This window comes from Oxyura jamaicensis, chromosome 4, assembly GCF_011077185.1.
Source record: "Oxyura jamaicensis isolate SHBP4307 breed ruddy duck chromosome 4, BPBGC_Ojam_1.0, whole genome shotgun sequence".
NCBI lineage: Eukaryota > Metazoa > Chordata > Aves > Anseriformes > Anatidae > Oxyura > Oxyura jamaicensis.
In genome coordinates this window covers 48433711-48455224 of record NC_048896.1, presented here as the reverse complement: position 1 = coordinate 48455224, position 21514 = coordinate 48433711, and the positions used below count along the sequence as shown (strand labels likewise).

At 38.9% G+C, this 21514-nt stretch overlaps 1 long non-coding RNA gene across 1 annotated transcript in view; it reads left to right on the top strand.

The window, feature by feature from the left end:
* LOC118166891 overlaps positions 1 to 21514 on the top strand; it is a 182276-nt gene that overhangs the window by 69894 nt on the left and 90868 nt on the right. The window contains exon 3 of the long non-coding RNA XR_004750789.1: positions 20672 to 20807. This is a non-coding gene — a long non-coding RNA (uncharacterized LOC118166891). The remainder of the gene's footprint in view (positions 1 to 20671; positions 20808 to 21514) is intronic.

The window sequence follows — 21514 nt, the reverse complement described above, 5'->3', positions numbered from 1 at the left end:
AGTTTTTACATTCCTATGAACTCTACAAGGGAGTATATATGAAAAACAATGACTTGGAATATCAAAACAATTTCATGTTACTCTTTGGTCAAAGAGAGCTATCCAACTTAAATCCTTGAGATGTACAGGTGACTCCGCAAGTTTAAAACGTAAAGACTAGCAGTAAGATATTACTGAATGTATGAGAAAGATAGCGTGGTAAAACATAAAATGTATCAGAAACTACAAACTTTCAATGCCATATAAGTCTATGTAAAATACACTTTTACTGAATATATTAATTGTGTAGTTATCAATAAAGACGGTAAGTATTTTGTTGAATAATTGTGCTTGTAACAGATTTCAAGTTAGTATGAGAAGTTAGAATTTGACAGCATGGATGGAGGTATTTCTAAAGATTGAATCATAGATTCATAGAATCATAGATTCATAGAATCATAGAATCATAGAATGGCTTCTGTTGGAAGGGACCTCAAAGATCATCTAGTTCCAACTCCCCTGCCATAGGCAGGGATGCCACCCACTAGAACAGGTTGGCCAAGTCCCCATCCAGCCTGGCCTTGAATGCCTTCAGGGATGGGGCATCCACAGCTTCTCTGGGTAACCTGCTCCAGTGCCTCACTACACTTACAGTGAAGAATTTCTTCCTAATGTCTAATCTAAATCTATCCTCTTTTAGTTTAAGACCATTCCCCCTTGTTCTGTCTTTATCTACCCAAGTAAAGAGTCCTTCTCCATCCTTTTTAGAAGACCCATTTAAGTGTTGAAAGGCTTCAATGAAGTCTCAATGGAACCTTCTTTTCTCCAGACTGAACATTGCCAGCTCGCTCAGCCTTTCTTCATAAGAGAGGTGCTCCGGCCTTCTGATCATTTTTGTGGCCCTCCTCTGGACCCGTTCTAACAGCCCCACATCCTTCTTGTGCTGGGGCCACAGACCTGGATGGAGAAGTTCAAGTGTGGCCTCACAAGGGCAGAGCAGAGGGGAACAATCCCCTCCCTCCACCTGCTGGTCACCCCTCTGTTGGTGCTGCCCAGGACGCAGTTGGCCTGCTGGGCTGCAGGCACGCACTGCTGGCTCGTGTCAAGCCTTTCATATACCAGAACCCCCAGGTCCTTCTCTGCAGGGCTTCTCTCAGTGAGTTCTTCTCCCAGTCTGCACTCATGTCTGGGATTTCCCCAACCCAGGTGCAGCACCTTGCACTTAGACTAGTTGAACCTCCTTAGGTTCACATGAACCCACTTTTGTAATGGGTCCAGGTCCCTTTGAATGGCATCTCTTTCTTCTTTTGTATTGAATGCACCACTCATCTTGGTGTCATCTTCAAATTTGCTGAGGGTGCACTCAATCTTTGATGAAGACTGGTCCCAAGACAGACCCTGAGGGACACCACTTGTCACCAACCTCCATCTGGACATAGAACCATTGACCACCACTCTCTGGGTGCAGCCTTCAAGCCAATTCCTTATCCACTGAATAGTCCAGCCTTCAAATCCATCTCTTTACTATTTTGGAGCTCGAGATGTCATGAGGGACTGTGTCAAAGGCTTTGCAGAAGACCAGGTAGATGACATTTATCAGTTTTCCCTTGTCAAGTGATGCAGTCACTCCATCACAGAAGGCCAGGCACGATTTGTCCTTGGTGAAGCTATGCTGGCTATCTTGAATCACTTCGTCTTGTGTGTGCCTTAACACTGTCTCCAGGGGGATCCATTCCATGATCTTGCCAAGCATAAAGGTGAGGCTCACTGGTCTTTAGTTCCTTGGGTCTGCCTTTCTACTCTTTTTAAAAATAGGAATAATGTTTCCCTTTTTCCAGTCATCGTGGACTTCACCCAACTGCCATGATTTTTCAAATATGATGGATATATTGCTCTTTCTAGTGCAAATATTGCTTTTTCTATAGATTTTATCTGTTGACTGGATAGGCACCTCGATATAGTGCAAGCAGTGGTTTTACAAGTGAAATCTGAGTGTTGATTTTTAAATAAAAGGCAACTTACATAGGTCAATTTGGTTTAGAAACAACTTTCAATATAAGTGGTTCAGCTAAAAATAATTAACAATAGAGAATGTAAGCAATATATAACTTCTTCATATTCAAATATTTAGTATTAAATGCTTTACAGTGTAACCCTTCAGTCCAACATATCTTTGTGTAGTGCAGAACGAAGTGTGAAGGTAATAACAATCAAACATGAGTGGAAACACTAGTTGACATTTCTCAAATGACATATTTTAGTGAGATTCCTCTCAAGTGTTTTTTTTTTTTTTTTTTTTTTTTTTTTTTTTTTTTTTCTCACAAAGAGTATTAAAAGAAAAATACATCACATCTCCTGTCATTTCCTGGCCAGGTAGGAGGAGTAGGACTCAGATCATTATGGCTATGGAAGGATCATCATTCAAAAAGTTACACACAAAAAGAGAGAATAAAAGACTCTCGAAATTGCAAAGGCAAGATGTCCACAATTAGGCAATGCCACAACCAAGCTTTAAAGCCATTCCACCAAATTGTTTCCTTGCTGGGATTCCTCAGTGCAAGAAGGCATAAGGACTTTTTAAATCATGGACAAAATACTTGTCCTTGTTGCTGGGAGCTGCTGATATAATAAAAGCTAAGAAAGCCCCCTGCAGTGGACAGATAATACGGGTGATTTCAGGCCAGTGTGTTGAAATTTGACAAAATTCTAAGTGCAAATAAAGTTCTGTAGTGGGAGACCCTCACTGTTTTTGTTGTGCTTAGCTGTTTTAAAGGATGTGGCGTAGGGACTCCAGCCTAGATGCCAACTTATATTTCTAAAATCATAAGATTACAGTGTTACTTGTCCCCAAGGTAGCAAAACGCCAAATTGCTAAGTGCTGGGCCTAATGCCTTAGCCCTAGCAGGATTCCCAAAGCTGAGACTGTTTATTGAATCTTTTCTGTGAAACCTGATCAGGAATACTTTTCTGAGTGAACGATACACCTGAGAAGATTATGACTATGAACCCCTGAGTAATATATTGCTTAGAAGACTAACAGAGAAGGTGATAGTCTCCAATTCAAAACATTTTGTCTCGACCCGAATTTGAAAGCTGGCTCTAGGCATGTATCGGAAGATGAAATAAGCACCTTGACCAAGGCTGGAAAATTGAATCATTGGCTGTTTTTCCTGACAGGCAAATTACAAAACTGTTCTCACTCTTTCTCTCTGGATCTATGAATACTTAGTATTTTATTGTGGTCAAAGCTATTTTGAGTTTCAAGATCACTGTAATTAATTAGCTAATTAAAGCATTTTTGGACCATTCAATGACTTTCTCTTATGAAGAACTAAGCACGTATCTTAACCAGGGAATGTGTTCTGGTTAGAAAAAATTCCCGCCAAATCATATTTAGTGATGTATAAATTGGTGCAAAAGACATATACACCATGAATTCTGTGCAAGTCTTTGTTGAGTCCTACATCACGTATACTGCTTTTACAATTATTTATTTTTAATAGAAGGAAAACAAACTCTGAATTTTTTAACTATGTTAATTTCATGAAAAAAGACGAGCAAAGTAATTCATTTATGACCACTGCATATTAAGAGGCAAATTATATGAGTTTTCATTTTTCAAATTTTATGCACAAAGCATAAAATTCATTGATAGCAGCAATATCCTTCCAGCATGGTCTCTTAATAAACAATCTTTCAGAAAAAGTATGATAAATACAATATTTTTGATAGGTAAATGAATGCCATGAAAGGTAATGCTCTATTTAATGGATGTACAATTTTAACATTATCCATTAATTTGTATATGAATGAACTGTATGTATAGGTGGTCTTCAAGTCAATTATACTTCAGCTAAGCATGACATGAAGAGCATACAACAAAACAGCTTCCTTGAAGCTGTAGTAATGGTGAACAACAGGACAGATGATCATGAAGGATTATCTTACTGGCTCATAAATCCAGATCAATGCTGACAAGACTGAACTCTGGGGATGACAAATCTCCTCTTTCTCTTGTGATGTTGTCTCAAAGATGCCAGGCTAATGATCTTAGTCCATTAAGCTTTTTCCAGTACCATCATTTGATGCTGTCTTGTTTGAGTACTTGTATTCATCGTAAGTTACCAGATGAATTTTCAGGCCTTCATACATCTGATAAAAGTCATTCTGCAAGCTCTTTTTCCATGGAGAAATTCAAATCCAAACATTTGCTATTGTTGCTGCCAGATTGTATGAATTAATACATAGCCACTCATGCTGCAGCAACAGTTGTGTATTTAAGTAGGACTAATTAAAATGCAATATGAAATCAAAATGAACCCCCCAAAAGTGTTATTGATGTTTCAGAAATATGCTTAATACTTTTGTTAATTCTTCTAACTATTCAACTTTGTTTATTTGGAAGGATTCAAAGTGAACTGGCCGAGAGACATTTTTGATGTGTTTTCTTCTTGCTATATTATCAAGAGAACTTTGTTTTAATGATCATTTCATTATTAAATGCTTCAGAAGGTATTGTCAGTCTTTCTGTGTATGAAACCCATATCTCTGATGATTCAGTATCCTTGACTCAGTCATGCCTATTACATCTGTTTAAAAAGAGGATGTTACTGAACATGGTATTCAAGGTTTGGGAACACAACCTTGTCTATTGTTATTAATATACTTACATTCATATCATATTAATGTTATTGGATTGACCACATTTTCTCATGTATTATCTGTGACTTCACTTTCTGGGCAGTGAATTTCATTTGCCCATGTGCTGACAAGCTCCCTACTTTTGATAGATCTGCCAGTGGTACCTTCCTGAAATCTTTGTTCTGTCTACTCAAAACAATTTTGTAATATCTGCAAAAGTTACCACTTCATTTTTCACCCTTTCTGCTTATGCAGAAAATCTATTTGTAAATATATACCTAGCAAATTATACATGTTATAAGTACATTTCAAAAACTGCTACTTTTCTTTGGATTATCTGGCCATACTATTGCAGATTGCTTTCCATGCTGAACTTCTGATGTACACTGTTACTTTTTTATTATTATTATTATTTTCTTTTTTAAATTTTGTCTTTTTACCACTACCAAAGTTTTCCTAACTGTAACTCTTTTGATATCTCAGTCAAATTTCCAGATAAATGTATTAATTGAAACAACAGATTAGTTAAAAGAAAAAGTAATTCTGTTTTAGAGAAGTTACTATTTTCCTTTCATTTCACAGGTGAAGTGGCTGTTGTTCATAAAATCATAGAATCATAGAATAGCTTGGGTTGGAAGGGACCTTAAAGATCATCTAGTTCCCAACATGCTCTTGAACATGTCCAGGGATGGGGCATCCACAGCTTCTCTGAGCAACCTGCCTCCTCACCATGAGTGAAAAATTCCCATTTAACATCTAATTTAAATCTATCCTTTTTTAGTTTAGAAACATTCACCCTTGTCCTGTCATTATCTGCCAGAGTAAAAAGTTGTTCTCCGTCTTTTTTATAAGCCTCTTTTAGTACTGAAATGCTGCAATGAGGTCTCCCCAGGACCTTCACTTCAGCCTCAGAACTCTCAACCTTTCTTCATAGGAGAGGTGCTCCAGCCCTCTGATTATCTTTGTGGCCCTCCTCCAGACCTGCTCTAACAGGCCCACATCTTTCTTGTGGTGGGGTCCCAGACCTGGATGGATCACAGAATCACAGAGTATTAGGGATTGGAAGGGATCTTGAAAGATCATCTAGTCCAATCCCCCTGCCGGAGCAGGAACACCTAAAGCACATCACACAGGAATGCTTCCAGGTCGGTTTTGAATGTCTCCAGAGAAGGAGACTCCACAACACCCCCGGCAGCGGCAGGCTCAGGCGCTCCCTGCAGCCAGAGGCTGAACAGCCACGTCTCTGGGCAGGCCCTCTGCCTGGCTCACCACAGTGCTTTTGGGGCGAGCTCTCTGCCTAGCGGACACTGCGGTAGGTGTGCGATCTCACAGACTGCAAAGAGTTGGTGCAAACCCCAAGCCCTGCCACACCGCCTGCATGCCGCTGCGCCCGCCCTGCTGGCCCCTTCCTGCTCCCGGAGGGTTTTTCTAGGCAGAAGGCCGGGGCGCAGTTGCTGTGGCCCTGGCAACACTCACTCCCCATCAGCCTCTCTCACAAGAGCTGGCAGGTGCACCCTGGTTGCACCTCTGTCCTGGGCCACCCCTGGTGAAGCAAGGGCCTGAGGTCTCTCTGTAACTCCTGGTCAGGCGCTACGGCTGCAGTTGCACCATCTTTGAGGCAACTGACCCCAACTACTGGATGGATGCAGCACTTCAAGTGGAACCTCACAAGGGCAGAACAGAGGGGGCCCCTCCACCTGCTGCCCACCCCTCTGTTGGTGCAGCCCAGGATGCATTTGGCCTTCTGGGCTGCAAGCACTCGCTGCTGGCTCATGTCGAGCTTTTTGTCCACCAGAACCCCAAGTCCTTCTCTGCAGGGCTGCTCTCAGTGAGTTCTCCCAGTCTGTGCTCCTGTCTGGAGTTGTTGTGACCCCTGTGGAGCACCTCGCACTTGGACTTGTTGAACCACATTAGATTCACCTGGGCCCACTTATCTAGTTTGTTCAGATCCCTTTGGATAGCTTCCCTTCGTTCTGTTCTCTTTAGTGTGTCTCTTGCATTTGTGAACATCATGTTTGGACCTATATCATGACTGATCAGTACAGTATATATAGGGTACATATACTACCGTATTCTAACGTACAATATATACAATCTGCTAATCAATATACTAATATAAGGCAGGCTTTCTATAGTCTCTTTTCTTCTAAGCTATCTTGATTTTAGAGCTGTATACATAAACAAATAATGTCCATGACAATTAATGTTATTTAAAAGGCTAAGTGCATGGCATCATGTTGTGCTTGAACACCATGTTGGTGTTTGAACACCAACATTATGCAGTGACTGTATTACCTTTCACTTTAAGTCAGTGGATGTTTGTCACTGGTACAGTTGGTAAAAGCTTTGCTGATGTGAGTGAGCAGGTAACCTACCTTCTAGGAACTGATCAATATGGCATTAGGGACTTATTTTTTCCCCACAGCTTTACCTGTCCTGATCTATTTAACTTGTCTGTCTCTGTTATCTCTGTGTTAATATGAGGTCTCAGCAATGAAACAGTTATAAAAGAGTTCTAGTGTCCTAAGTTTACAAAATCATGTGAATCACAATATACACTTCTGCATATATTTCATCAAAAAAATAACCCTGAATGCTTTTATTGGCTTCTGTTTACCTTCCTTTTATTTTTCTATATACTTATAGAAAGTAACACTAAAAATAACATATTCCCAGAAAAGGGACAATTTCCTGTTATTGTAAAACCTAACATGATGGGTCCTTTATTTCTTACTTTTTAACTATTATTTGGATAAACATTGGTTTCTTCTTCAGCATGAGATTTGGTTAAATCTGGACAGTGAATTAGCAAAACAGTGAGGGTTGACTTTGTATTTTTACTGACACCATGGCAATATAGGGTGAAGAAGCACATAGGCATTGATATCAGTAAAACCTTTTCATTTTAAATAATTCAAAAATATGATCCTAATCACTTTCTTACTCATTTCACTACTGTCAGTAGTTTAATTTTGCCTTTGCATCTACTTCAAGTTCCTTAAAAGAGAAGCCTATAGATGGCCAAGGGGAGACTATTTGTGAAAAGTCTTATATAAGTCTGGCCTGAAAACCTGCAGTGAGACGAGCATGGGAAATTATCACATTCTGAGATGTTGAACAAATTGACGGTTAAAAGGGGGTGCTTTACTCATCCTTCCCATTCATTACTCTATTTTGCCTACAGAAAGTTGAAATGAGGTAAGGAAGACTCTAGAAAGGTGAAAGCTTGGTGTTATAGCACAACCCTTTTTATTCTACATTTGCATGTAAATTGATCTGGAAATCCATCAGCTGACTCTGTTAATGAGGTCAAGAAAAACATGCAGAGTTAATCAAACCCAGCTATAGCTTTTATTGGTTAACTGTCTCCAGGGATGGAAACTCAGGAACACAATCTTTCTTCTGTGCTTGCAGAAACACCTTGCCAAAACAGTGGTATCAGAATTTAATTTCATTTAAGAGCTGCCTCTCTTTTCCCTTTTGCACAAAAGTTACCCATCCATGTCATTCTTGTCATTTTAATTGAACTTATAGACATGACTGGCATGTGGTGGAATTTACTCTGTCAGTATAACAATAATAAATTATTGCAGAAGGTTTGATAAAGAAACCTGGGATTTTGCAGAGAAGAATAGTAAGGAATTGGGGGTAGGGAGGAAGTAGTTTCATGAAATATAGCTTTGCCTGCCAGTCAACCTCTCTGTTTTATCCATTTATTCTTGTCATTTTACTGCCTGTTGTTGCTTAATTATTCCAGACACTATGCCCATCATATTCTGAGTTATAGCTATAAATCAAATGGTTCAATCTTTTCCAGTATGCCTTTCAGACAGGATAATGTTCATAGTTAGTTTTACAGCTCCTCTGTTTTTTCCACCATTTTGCTTGCACTTTGAAATGCATTGTAGAAATAAGATTTATCTACTTGAATCCATGAAGGATATTAGGGAGGAAATTAATTTTAACTTTGAATCTGATTATCCCTTAAAGATTAATTGACGTTGCCATTTGTGACCATGTGGCCTGAATAAAAACCATCATGGGAAATGCCTGGATTCATAAGTATTCTAAATAAAGTCCTGCTGTAGTACATGTATTCAGGGGAATTATGTTCATGGTGGCCTCCCAAGTTTAAGATGCAACTAGGGAAAAACTGGGTGCTTGTTTAAGCACGTATGTAACTGAAAAGGGTAGCAAGAGTTTATAAGAGATATGATGGAAGTATGCAATGAAAGGCTGTGCAAAAGAGAAGATAATATCTGATGTGGTTGAGAATGAAGAATCAGTGTACATGAAAGCAGCAAGAATGAAACCATTTCTCTTTAACAGCTGTAGGCCATCTTGCATAGTTTTTAGATGGTAAGAACTGAGGACCCTGTCTTGCCCCCAGTTGTGAAAATAGGCCATTTTAGCTATTTTTTTCCAAAGTGTTTATACCTCTTTGGAAAACAAAATATCAAAAATGTTGTAAAACTAGCTGGGGTGGAATTTAGATTTCTAAATCAAAAATAAAATGTATGTGGATGTCACTCTGCACTGTCAGAACCTTGAGAAGTTTCCATGATGGCTTCCCCACATACGTAGAAACATCTTGAGCAGTTAGATACCCCTTTGCTGTGTGCCAGATGTGAGGCGAAACAGTCCTCAAAACCAAAGACTCTTGACAAGCCTGGCTCTATATGCTAAATGTGCCAAGAGCAGATCTACCCCCCAGCAACAGTCCCTGAGCAAATCCCACCATTTTCACCTATCACACTTTTCAGTATGGCCGAAGGATGAAATGATGATAATGGACTCTTCTTCAACAGTTGATGTATTTTCCTTTAAACAAAAAAGAGGCATAAAACGTAATGAGTCTCAGCAGAAACCAGACTAACAGATTGTCCCCTACCAAGGTGAATAACCTAACTGCTTGGATACCTAGTAATGCTTCTTCATTAATCATGAATGTTGTCAAATTTAAGGATATTATTTAGAGATTTTAGTGAGTAAATTACTTCAGAGAGGGGTTCTCAAATTGTAGAGGTACCACCAAGAATGGACAAGGATGTGACTGTGAGTAAGAAGCAATTGAGATTAGCCTGAGTTCATAGGTGTTAAAATCAGGGAAGGGAGATTAGTAGATTACAAAGAATCTACTATCAGGCAGTAGGATGATCTAGGTTAAGGTAACACTCAAGAGAGACATGGGTCAGGAAGGACTGCATTTTTCAAGCTGAAGAGAGAAAACACTGAAGTAGGCAAGATGAAAAAAGTAAAGTTCCCATGAAATAATTTTATCTGCATGAATGTATAAAGGAGACAAAATCTTAGCAATATTGTTCAGAAAGAATATGCAAACTTTGGGTTTTCAGATTTAGGAAAACGTCCAAACCTAAAATGGCATCCAGACAAATGTGATAGTAACAGGCATCACACTTTTGTTCACTCTGATGGAGGGTGTAGAGGGAAATCTTGAGTCACAACAGTATTTCTGTTTTAGTTATACTAAGGCAAAATGAGCAGCTGCACCACCACAAGAGATATCAAAGAGACAGACTATAATTTTAGTTTAGACCAAGAGAGAAAAGTTTGGGATAGAAAAATGTATCCATGCATTGTCAGAATACAATAGGTGGTTAAATTGGGGTCTTTAAGATCTAGGGCAGTCACGTTCATTGAACAGAGTTTGGAAAGGTTGTATTTTAAAACTGAATTAACTAAAAAAATACTATTTAAGTGATTAGGAAGAAGAATATGAAAGTCTTTGTTTTCCCATCAAAGGGTTGTAAAGCAAAACACAGTTCTTCCTTCACCGATGGCGTTACCTTGATGTTGTATTTTATAAGTAAAAGAACATTCAATCTCTCAGAATCCTTTTAACAGGTATGTATGTGGGTAATGCACATGCAAAGTTAAGTTTTTTTATTTCATATTTCATAATTAGAAATTAAAGCCTTTGATAATGTGATAAGTGGTCCAAAAGGAGGTTGCAAATCATCATGGCTAACTAATTATCTACTGTATAATCAAAAAAACACAAGAGGAACAGACACCTGCATAATGCAAGCCTTTGGAACAGATGTGCCCCTATTAATAGACATGAGTTGCCTATTAAAACTCTGTGGTGACACAGAATGTTTTCCACTTTATGAAGGATACCCTCCCTAACCTTCAGTTTCTGTGTAATAATAAGCAAGAAAAATGTAGAAGTGGCGTGACTTTCCTCTTTTCCTCATTATGGTACGACGTGTATCCTTAGCCCTCCAAGGTTTTAAAGGTGCCATGCTGCTTATCCAGTCTTTGGTTGATTTTATGGAATACATATTGTCTGAAAATGTGACAATAAGATATCATTCAATGGCAATGTTTGTCAGTAAAGAAATTCAGTACTCAAAGTCCATTACAAATATCAGATGTGCTGCTAATTACATATGTAACAAGCAATGTAGTGTGGGAGAGTGTTCTTAAAGATACCAAAATAGCAGTCTCAGAAATGTGTGACAATAAAAAAGAGAGCTACTAAAAATATGCTACAGAGAACAGAAAACTCATTCATTTATTCATGAAAGTATTATTTTAGATATTAGTAACTGTTTCCTGGCCCCAGCATGTTGCAATGGACATGGGCTGTAAAGTTTCATTTTGTGGAAATGTATATTATACATGTGGCTTGTCCTGCAGATTTTAATGGTAGTATTTATATGCTTAAAACTAGGCTTATGCATATGTGTTTGCAAAATACAACTCATGAGTATTAAAGATGTTGCCCATTCTTCTCTGATACATACAGCTAAAATTAACCAGGTCTAAAAAATAATTGAAGTATTTTCCAGAGGGAAAAAAAAATAAAAAATAAAAATCTCAGATTAAACCAATTTTGGAGAAAGTGAGCAAAGTAGAGGTAATTAAACAAAGTAATCTGATATGAGTTTACTTTTTTTTTTTTTTTTTCTTTTGTCTTTTTGCTGCACATGAACAACACAACTGAGATGTTATGAAAAAAATAACAGAATATTTTTTCAGTCATTCAGCCTGGCTAACTCTGTATCCACAGTCTTTTTTTCCTTTTCATATTTTCTATTAGTATATCATCTGAAATTTGAGGAAGAGAATACTTTCTATATTCTCCAAATTTTCTTAGTTGAGATAACCGAACACTAGTGTCAGAGAGGAGCTATCTTAAATGCAAGTCTTCCTTTTTCAGTAACTTGCAGGTGAAATTCTTATAGGACATGTAGTATGGGGACATCGGTGTCCATGGTTTTTCTTTAGGATTAAGCTCTACTGAGTCGATGAACTGAATGAAGGTGAGGAATTTCAAACTTCCTTTATTAAAAATCCATTTCTGATAGCTGATAGACTTCTGCAAACCTCACACAATATTCAGTTTCCCTGGACTGCAAAGGCAGGTGAAGATTTGGGGCACTTCCCAGCAGAGGACCTGGAACTCTGTTCTGCCTTCTAATTCCCGCTTCCCATAGTGTGATTAGGGCAGATGGACTGGAGGTCTAAGGAAGGGCCCTAACACCTATGGCCAAGCAGTATTAGTTATCTTTTTCTGGAGTAAATATCTCATCTTGTGGTGGTTTTACCCTGATGGGCAGCTGGACTCTACTGCACTGCTCTCTCTCTCCCCCTCCTCAAAGAAAAAGGGGAAGAAAATACAATAGAAGTGGCTCAAGGGCTGAAATAAGGAAAAGGAGATCACAATAATTATCGTCATGGGCAAAACAGACTTAGAGAGATGAATATAACTTATTGCCTATCACTAGCAGACTGGAGCAGCGAGAAACTGAAAGCAATCTAAAAACACCTTCCCCCTCACTCCATCCACCCTCTTCTACCTCTTCCCCCTGAGCAGTGCAGAGGAATGAGAAACGAGAGCTGCAGTCATGACGCTGGGTCTCCACCGCTCCTTCACGGTCCCTCTCTGCCCCTGCTCCCCGTGGGGTCCCTCCCACGGATGCCGTCCTTCCCAAACTGAGCCTGCAGGGGCTGCCCACAGGCAGCAGCTCCTCAAGAACTGCTCCCACACGGCTCCGTACCATGGGGTCCATCCCCCAGGAGCAAACTGCTCCAGCACGGGTCCCCCACTGGCAGCAGCTCCCCCCAGACCCCTGCTCCTGCGTGGGCTCCTCTCCATGAGCTGCAGCTCCAGCCCGGGGCCTGCTCCTGCGGGGGCTCTCCATGGGCCGCAGCCTCCTCCAGGCCACATCCACCTGCTCCAGCGGGGGCTCCTCCACGGGCTGCAGCGTGAAGATCTGCTCCATGTGGGACCCATGGGCTGCAGGGGGACAGCCTGCTCCACCAGGGGCCTCTCCACAGGATGCAGGGGAACTGCTGCCATGTGCCTGGAGCGCCTCCTGCCCTCCTGCTGCACTCACCTGGGGGCTGCAGGGATGTTTGTCTCTACATTTTCTCATTCCTCTCTCACAGCTGCTCTTGTGGAGCAGTATTTTCCCTTTCTTAAATCTGCTCTCCCAGAGGCCCAACCAGCATTGCTCACTGGCTCAGCTCTGGACAGCAGCAGGCCCCTTTTGGAGCTAGCTGGAGCTGGTTCTGCTCTGATATGGGGCAGCTACTAAATTCTGCTCACAGAGGCCATCCCTGCGGCCCCCCTGCTACAAAAACCTTGCCACATAAACCCAATACACAGGTGGAAGAGAAATACTCTGAACTGTGGCTAGCACTGGCATAATGTGCCTGTGTTTGCAGAGAGATGATAGCAGAATCTGTGATGAATATAAATTGTCCCATCTATCCTGAAACAGAGCTTAGGAGTAGGTAATGCCTACACCTGCATTACCACCATCCAAGTTTCTCTGTAACAGGAGAGGAAGGCTGGCTGGTAGTGCACAAAAAGGAAATCCCACTTAGAGAAGCGTGTAGAGGTTTATGCATGACAAAAGGTGACACATGGATTAAAAAGGGCTGTAATGGCCCAAGAATATGTGGTTAATGTGTCCTCCTCTTTCCCTGTTGTTAAAAACTGCATGGAGCTTCTAATTTTCAGTAACTCAATCCAGTTTCAAAAGCGTTCTTGCTTTTGAATACCATTTTACTTTTTTTTTTTATTATTTATTGCCAAAATTCAGGATAAGCTGAATACAGCTATAAGATTCAATGATCAGTTTAGAATACATAAATGGAAAATGTTGGCCACAGATGATTCCGTTCGGGGTAACAGGAGCCTTCCTTTTGGAACAATGTGTTATGCATTTCTAAAACATATTTGACAGCATCAGGGCACTACAGTGAAGCTGAAAGACAGCTGAGGTTTAGATATTTTCTGTGTCTAAAATATCTTTATTGTGACAAGTAGCGATTAGCTTAAAAGGTCAAACTGAATGTTATATCATGTACTGTAGTAAATGTAGAGAGATGTTAAAATATATTCATAGAGAATGAGAGCATGTGTATATTCATTCAGTGAGAACAAATATATTCAAATATATACAGGAAATCTACTCCATCCATCTAAGTCTCTCTCTCAGATCCAAAGTACTCACCATTAAAACGTCAGCAATTGTTAATGTTTATCGCAGAGTAGGAATGAGATTACATCAGCTTTTCCTTCCATTTAAGATAAAAGATATTCTATAATAACTTTTTTATTTTATTTTTTTTAATAAAAGAAAAATGCATTTGTGGAGTTAGTTTTTTTTTTTTTGGTGGTGGTGATGTTTTTTATTTTTTATTTTTATTTATTTTTATTTTTTTAAGGCAGCTCTCAAGTTACAGGGGCTATTTGCACTTTGGGATTTTAAAGAGTGGTAGCACCAACTTCTGTGTCTGCATGAAGACAATGTGATCGTCATTGCTTCTCTGCCAGAAGGTCATGCTAATGATGATGCTACAGATCAGAGATCCATTCTTCTCTTTCTTCTTATTGTTCATTCTGGTTGTAGCTCTGTTGCTGACCTCCTAGAGTGCCAGATGTGACATTTTTAGGGCTCAATTCACTGCTCCATATAAGGCATCGAATGCTTTTTGAGATTCCACATCGAATGGAGCTAACAGATTAAGAAATAGGACCTACAAGAGACCTATGTCTTCTGAAGTGGCAGCCAGAATCCAAGTGAAGTACCTTAGAGCACCTCAAGTGCCACTATGTCAAAATGGCACCCCAATACATACATGCGGGAACTTTAGCCATTTTTTTTGTGTAGTGAGATGTAGCCAAGTCTCCATCTGCTTTCTTTCCTTCACTTCTCACCTGCCCTTATAGTTAGAAATAGGCTGCTTATCCTCAAGTCAGCATAACCCATAGCACAAGGGTAGTTGTAACTGGATATATTTATGCATGGCTTACTGGTGACAAAATCTAACTCAGCAAATTTAGGAGTATATACATTTATGTATTTTCTTTTCTGTGGCCTATTCACTCTGCTCATTGCTATTGCCCTCAGGGACACATTCACTCACAAAGATTTGTCATCTGTCATCCAGAATTCATCATAATTTTGTTGCACATTAGATTTGACACAACTATGATGAATACCCAGGGTACTGCTTTCCCATTCTGTGAGTGCTACTTAAATTTGTACAGTCTGTATTATCCTGGTGACTCATTTCATTTTGATACATTTTTTTTTTTTTTAATCTAGAAGGCTGAACAGCATGTCCTGACTTTGGTCTCTTGCCAACTGTAGTGAGCTTTGCTTTCCCACAGTGCAGAAGATCCTCGCCAAAAAGCTAATGCATGCAGCTGAGAACTCAGCTGATCAGAGCAGCCCTGTTCTTTCACATAGAGGGGGGAACAGGCCATTGAAAACTGGAGGAGAACATGTAATTGATTCATATTAGATCATCTTCATCATTCTGGAACAGTTTCTTTGGTCTAAATAATTTCAGTTGTATTTGGCTTATGTTGATATGTACAGGAGGTAGGACCTTTTCTCCCCAAACTGCTACTGGCCCAGCATGAATGACTTCAGAAAGGTTCTGATACTGTTTCCTTGTCTGCATATAGGAATAACCTCCACAGTGATGCATATGAGGATTTTCAGATAAAAAAGAGAGTCTTTCTGAAATCTAGATATTACTGTGATGAGATATATACCAAATATTCTCCATACAGTTACATAAACAAAAGGTTTGTGTGCCATTAGAGCCCGTTTGATCTTAACAGCATGGGATAGGGTATATGAATTGATTTTATAAAAGTCGGTATTCTTTCTGAATTGAAATGCCATGCTCCTAGGTGCCAGCAACAGGCAGATACACTGTGTGATTGCAACTGCCCAAACCATATACCAAACAGAAATGTGAGATCTACATGATGGAAATTGGAAAATGATCCCATGTGCTTAGTGCTTCCTCAAGTGTAAGGAAATGTACATCGACGTTGTCAGCGTTGAGAGTCACCAACACTCAAAACCAAAAACTGGGCGGTCTCCTCTGTAAATAACATGCACATCAGGTAGATAGTCTGCCAATCAAAAGAGAGTGAGAACCCAACAGCCAAAAGCTCTCTGTTTAGACACGGAGAATACCCCACTTTCTCCAAAGATGAGTAAGAAGATTTTATTTATGATGATAATTTATGATAATTTCTTTCTCTCTCCACCTCATCTGTAGCACAGATGAGAAAAAGAGCAGGGAAGAGTATGGATTCAAGACTGATACATCCCACCCATGCAGAGCAGTCCCATAATATCATGGGCATTACTACATTCAGCCACACGGGAAAAGCCCCCATTCTGGGAAATAGCGCTCTTTCTTCACAGTTTGGTTGCAAATCTGCCCAGTTTATCCATACAAATAATGCTCTGCAAAAACATGAATGCATTTTTAAACTTGAAATTTCTATGGTGAGCTCACATAACCATTTTCATTAATACTAATTTGTAAAGACATAATTAAAAGCCTAAGAATTTGAAGAGCCACAGGTCTGCATCTGCCTTATGAAGATGCATGCCAGTTGTTACTTCACTTGATGACTCAAGATACTCAGGTTGTTGTCATTTTCTATTAAAAAAATACCATCAGAAGTATTGTTGCATACAGAAATGCTCAAGTCTGAGAGGTCTGATCCTGAGAAGGATCTATACAGCAAGTCTTCATAACTTTTTGTGAACAGAAATTATAGGAAAAATAAAAACAGAAAGTAGCAAAAGCTTTATAAAACAGAAGAGCATGTATAAAAGTTAAAAAAACAGCATAAATGAAGCTTTGAAGATGACCTCTGAGAGACACAAATGTGCCTGTCTTTACAACAGATACGAAATTTAGTACAAAAAGAAAAATGGATAAACTGATTTGGCATAGGAAATGGAATACATCTATTAAATATACACTTTATGTACTCTAACTGATAGCATGCATACAAGTACAAAATGTATTAACCAGCCTACTGGACAAATAATCGTCCAGTGCATCAGTGTTACAGTATTATAAGCTTCTGTCACATTTTCACATTCTGTAAGTAATATCAACTTAGTACTGAATATTTTAAAATGAAAATTAGAACTAATCTTTAGATTTATTAAACACAATCATTAGGGTATTTTTAATTAATATAATTAAACATATCAAATTGTTACAGTATATTTTTTTCCTATTGAGTGTGTATAAAGTTGTTCTTGCGTTCGTCTTGTATAAAGAATAAGTTGGTTACTAATTGTGAATCCTTTTCTGATTTTAATGACGATTTGTAGTATCTGGATGTAGAAATGTAGGATTAAACATTGCCATACTTGATTATACTGAAGGCATTGGTCAAAATCAAAGCAACAGAGTGAAAAGATGACATTCTGCTTGAGGGCACCATTGTTTGTACAGAATATGTAGCTCTTGAGGTGTTCCTAATGTTTTACCCTTTGGGGTCAAAGCAATTAAGGCAATTCTCCATGGAACTAATGCTTTTCTGTGCTCTCTGTTTTCAGTATAAAGTGTTAAAAGCTCTACAATCTCATCATCTGTGTACCTTCTTCTTTCCTGAAGGTTTAGAATTAATTTATTGTATTAATTTTTATGCTATTGTTAGTTTTAGCATTCCAATATGAATTTTTAGTCTGGCAAAGTCATCATCAGGTACATCTAATGCCCTCATATCTTTAGAGAAAGACAGAAGATTCAAGCTGCTGCTAAATTCTGTGTTTTATAGCAATAAGATACTCATTATAATGGTAATATGCCATTACAACCAAATGGGAGGATAATATCTATGGACATGTCATCATAATGAATTAATGCGGTTTCTCCTTAATGTGAATTCTCCTTAATTAGATATCTATATCCAGATAATAGGTCCAAATTAAAGTTTTCCTATGTATTGCATGGCTTGGGTTCCGTAACTGGGCACTGCTCATACTGGGCACTGTACTGGGCACTGGGCACATATCAGCGTATATTGCATAAGCATAATAGATGTGATTAAAGATCAGTGAAACAGTTTCATGTCTCAGACAAAATTCCAGTTGTCTTGATGGACAGTTGGTTTGCATACATTTTTAATAATTTATTTTTATCAGTGATCGAGAGAAGATGGTTGTCATTTCACTTACAGAAAAGGATTGCCCAGTGAAATGATGGATGTTTCAACAGAATCTGTAAATCTGATGAAATTGGAAGAGATGTGGTTTTTCTCTTCCTTATTTTGTTCCATTAAAATACTTCAAGAACATAATAGAGGCAGTAAAAATTAGATATTTTCAGTAGTGCCATTGAGCTCATTGTGAGCTGGAGGTATAATAGAAATTGTGCCTTAGTGTTTTAGATGAATCTTGATTTCACTCTTCTGTGACAGAACAACAAGAACAGATATCATTCTATTTTCTTTACGAGGTCATTCTTTCAAAGCAGTAAGCATAACAGAAATACATATCTGACATGAGAAAGTGAAGCCTGCTATGTGAAAGAGCATTCAACTGAATAGTCTCACCTAAAAGGCCAGGTTGTCAACCCAGTGCACCCTCTGACTAACCATCCTGGGTCCTGAAGGTATGATAGGGGAAATGAAGAGGAGATCCCTCCAATACAGAAAGCACCACATTGGCAGGTCGAGACTGTGACCTCTACTACAGCCCGCAGGCAGCAATAACTCCTGTTGCTTATGAGACATCAGTTCAGTGGCAGAACTGACTGCTGCTTTAGCCGTGGGGTAACAGTAAGTCCTGTGGGGCTTTAGACCCCAGGTCCCAAGCAAGGAGAATGCCTGGTGTAGCCACAGGCATGAATTCAGAAAGCATGCCCTTCCACCTTTTTTTCCTTAAGTCTTTTCCCTGTGTAATGTACTGCTGTAATCAGATCTTCTGTGCCTCACTGTGTGTGCACATCTGTGAATACAAAACCATGCAAGAATTCATCTAAAAAGGAGTGTAGGTAAAGACAGTTTAATACTAGCTACAGGATTACTAGCTAGTAATTTGGATCATACCACTAACTACTTTGAAAGGAAAGTGGGCAAGACTCCTTACTACTGTGACAATTCAACAGCCAGACACTTACTTAAGAACTACATTCCTGCTGTCCAAAGTAGAAGAGGATCCACCTCAGGATCCTCAGATATGTGGCTGGCAGGAAAAAATGTAGCATGCTCTTCTTTTATTCTTAGCCTTGAAGAGCATGGCTCTAGGAACCTATAGACTTGGATTGCAAATGAGTAATTTGGAAAATTACTCATTTGGGCATTTTTAGATAATATGTCTTAAAGCCATAAACCAAATTCATTTTAATGTAGGGCTTCTGTTGCAGAAGCATCCATCTTAGATATGTTATAACACTGTATGTTGGATGCAAAACAGAAAAAGTTAGGAAGTGGATGCAGGGACAGCCTGGAAAGCCACTGTTGTTGCAGCTTCAACTGGGAAGGCTCTGGAAAAGCTGTGTTCCTCCTACCAAAGTCCTTAAGAAGGCAGATAACATTGTTACTCTCTCCTACTCTGTGAGAATCCCATAACAGGCTAGGCTGATCGAATTGTTATTATCTGTACTTCTTTATACTGGCAAGATTCAATCTCCTTCTATAATAAGAAGTTCATTCACACAGTCTTATTAAATCTCTATTCTCTTTCATATACTGCAGCATTTCTGCTTCTTTTTGTTAGAGAAAATACGTCTGGGTTCATTGTGGGCATTGTGTTGTGGGATATCACATGCGTAGACTTCATTCAAGAAAACATCTTCAAACTAATGAGTGGCAAGCCATGCTTCTGCCTGTATACTTGAATATTTCCCACAGCCTCACAGACAGACTCGCTTCTTTAATTAAAAATGTCAGCAAAACTAGTGGCACTGAAGTTTGCTTCATTTTTCAAAATTTCAGGCTTTCAAAACCAAGATCCCTACTGCTTTGCCTAGGGCAGCATTAGCATAATTTTGCCTCCTCAGCACAAATGTTCCCCTTCCCTGGTCACACAAGTTGAGACATTTAATTGATGCTGGTTGAATGTATGTACTTAGCTGGTATAAATCAGCACCACTGCTCTGCTTTTGGTGAAGCAGCACCAGCCTTCAGCTGACACTAGACTTCTTTGATGAAAGAATGCAGGTCCTTTAGGGAAGCATCACACACAGGTGTGAAGGGTTGTGGAGAGGTTGTGTTGTTCTGCATTTCTGCATTTGATTTGAGAGCAAAAAGTAATAAGGATAATTAAAGTGCTTAGAATATCTACACTTGCAGTAAGTTATACTGGTTGGTAAAAAAAAAAAGTATTGTACCTACTACAATTTGCTCTAGCTTTAAATATATGCTCATATTCTTACAGTTTGAACATAAGTTCTAGCAGTGAGCTTATAATGCACTTTCCCATGACAACAACAACAAAAATATTAATAATCAATATTTTACTATTAGTTGACCAAAGCTAGCTTAAGAGTCGCTCCTTTTCCTCTCTTTCTCACCTTACATCCCCCAGATCCTCTTCTGTCAACCAAAGAGTAATTACATGTAAGTTTTTGTTATCCACAGCTCAGTCTATACATGTAGCTATAACTTCAAAATGCCTCAGTCACCTATTCCAGCAAACCATGTGTGCAAGGTGTTCTTGTTGAGACTTTTAGTCAGATATCAGGATCCAGTTAGACTTCCCTTCATCTTTATTTTTCTTTTGGAACATCTTTACAGCTGAATGCAGAGGGGAAGAGGATAAATGGCATAAAACTGGCCAACATCAGAGGACATTCTACATCAAGACACATTCCTGGATGAGTTGTACTGCCTGAGAAGAGTAAAAATCTCACTAAAAGAGGAAAGGATCTAGGTAGGTTTCTTTTGGCATTATATTTCTGCATAAACTGGACAACTATGTCATTTCTAAGGTTGTCCAGCTAGATGGCTTTGTGTCATATCATGCTCTCGTGAGTGTCTAATGAATCTTGCATTGTTACCACTGTGTACAACTTCCCATGTCCTTTTTTCTTAATTTAGTGGATGTATTTTGAATACCAACTAAATCATGAGCTCATAAATAGGTTCATAAGGCGACCAGACTGTATTCAGTTTAATGAAAGAGTGAATAGCCTGGTATTTTGCATCTGAAGCAGAGTAAGCAGGTGTCTTGCATCAAGCACAGTTCATAATGAGCTATAATTTTGCACTGCAGATGCAAGCAATTCTATAGAAACAGTAAAACTTTGCAACAAATTTTATTGTGTTTATGTTTTGATGTGACATCTCCTTTTGCAATCCATCACCTTTGTAGCAAATTTAAAAAAAAAAAAATCTAAGTATGTATGAATTCCATGAAATATGAACTTAGTAATGTGAGATATGAGCTTTAGGTTGCTGCTAGACTGAAGATCTCTTACCTCCAAAATATGACATTATTGGATTATTTCTAAATCTGGCAACATTCCACATATTGCATGAAATTTGTGGATTTATATTCCCACTGTTTCTGAATTTCTTAACAGCTACAGTTCTAGTGAGAATGTACTCAAATTTAATTTGTCTGTAAATCTCTTCTGT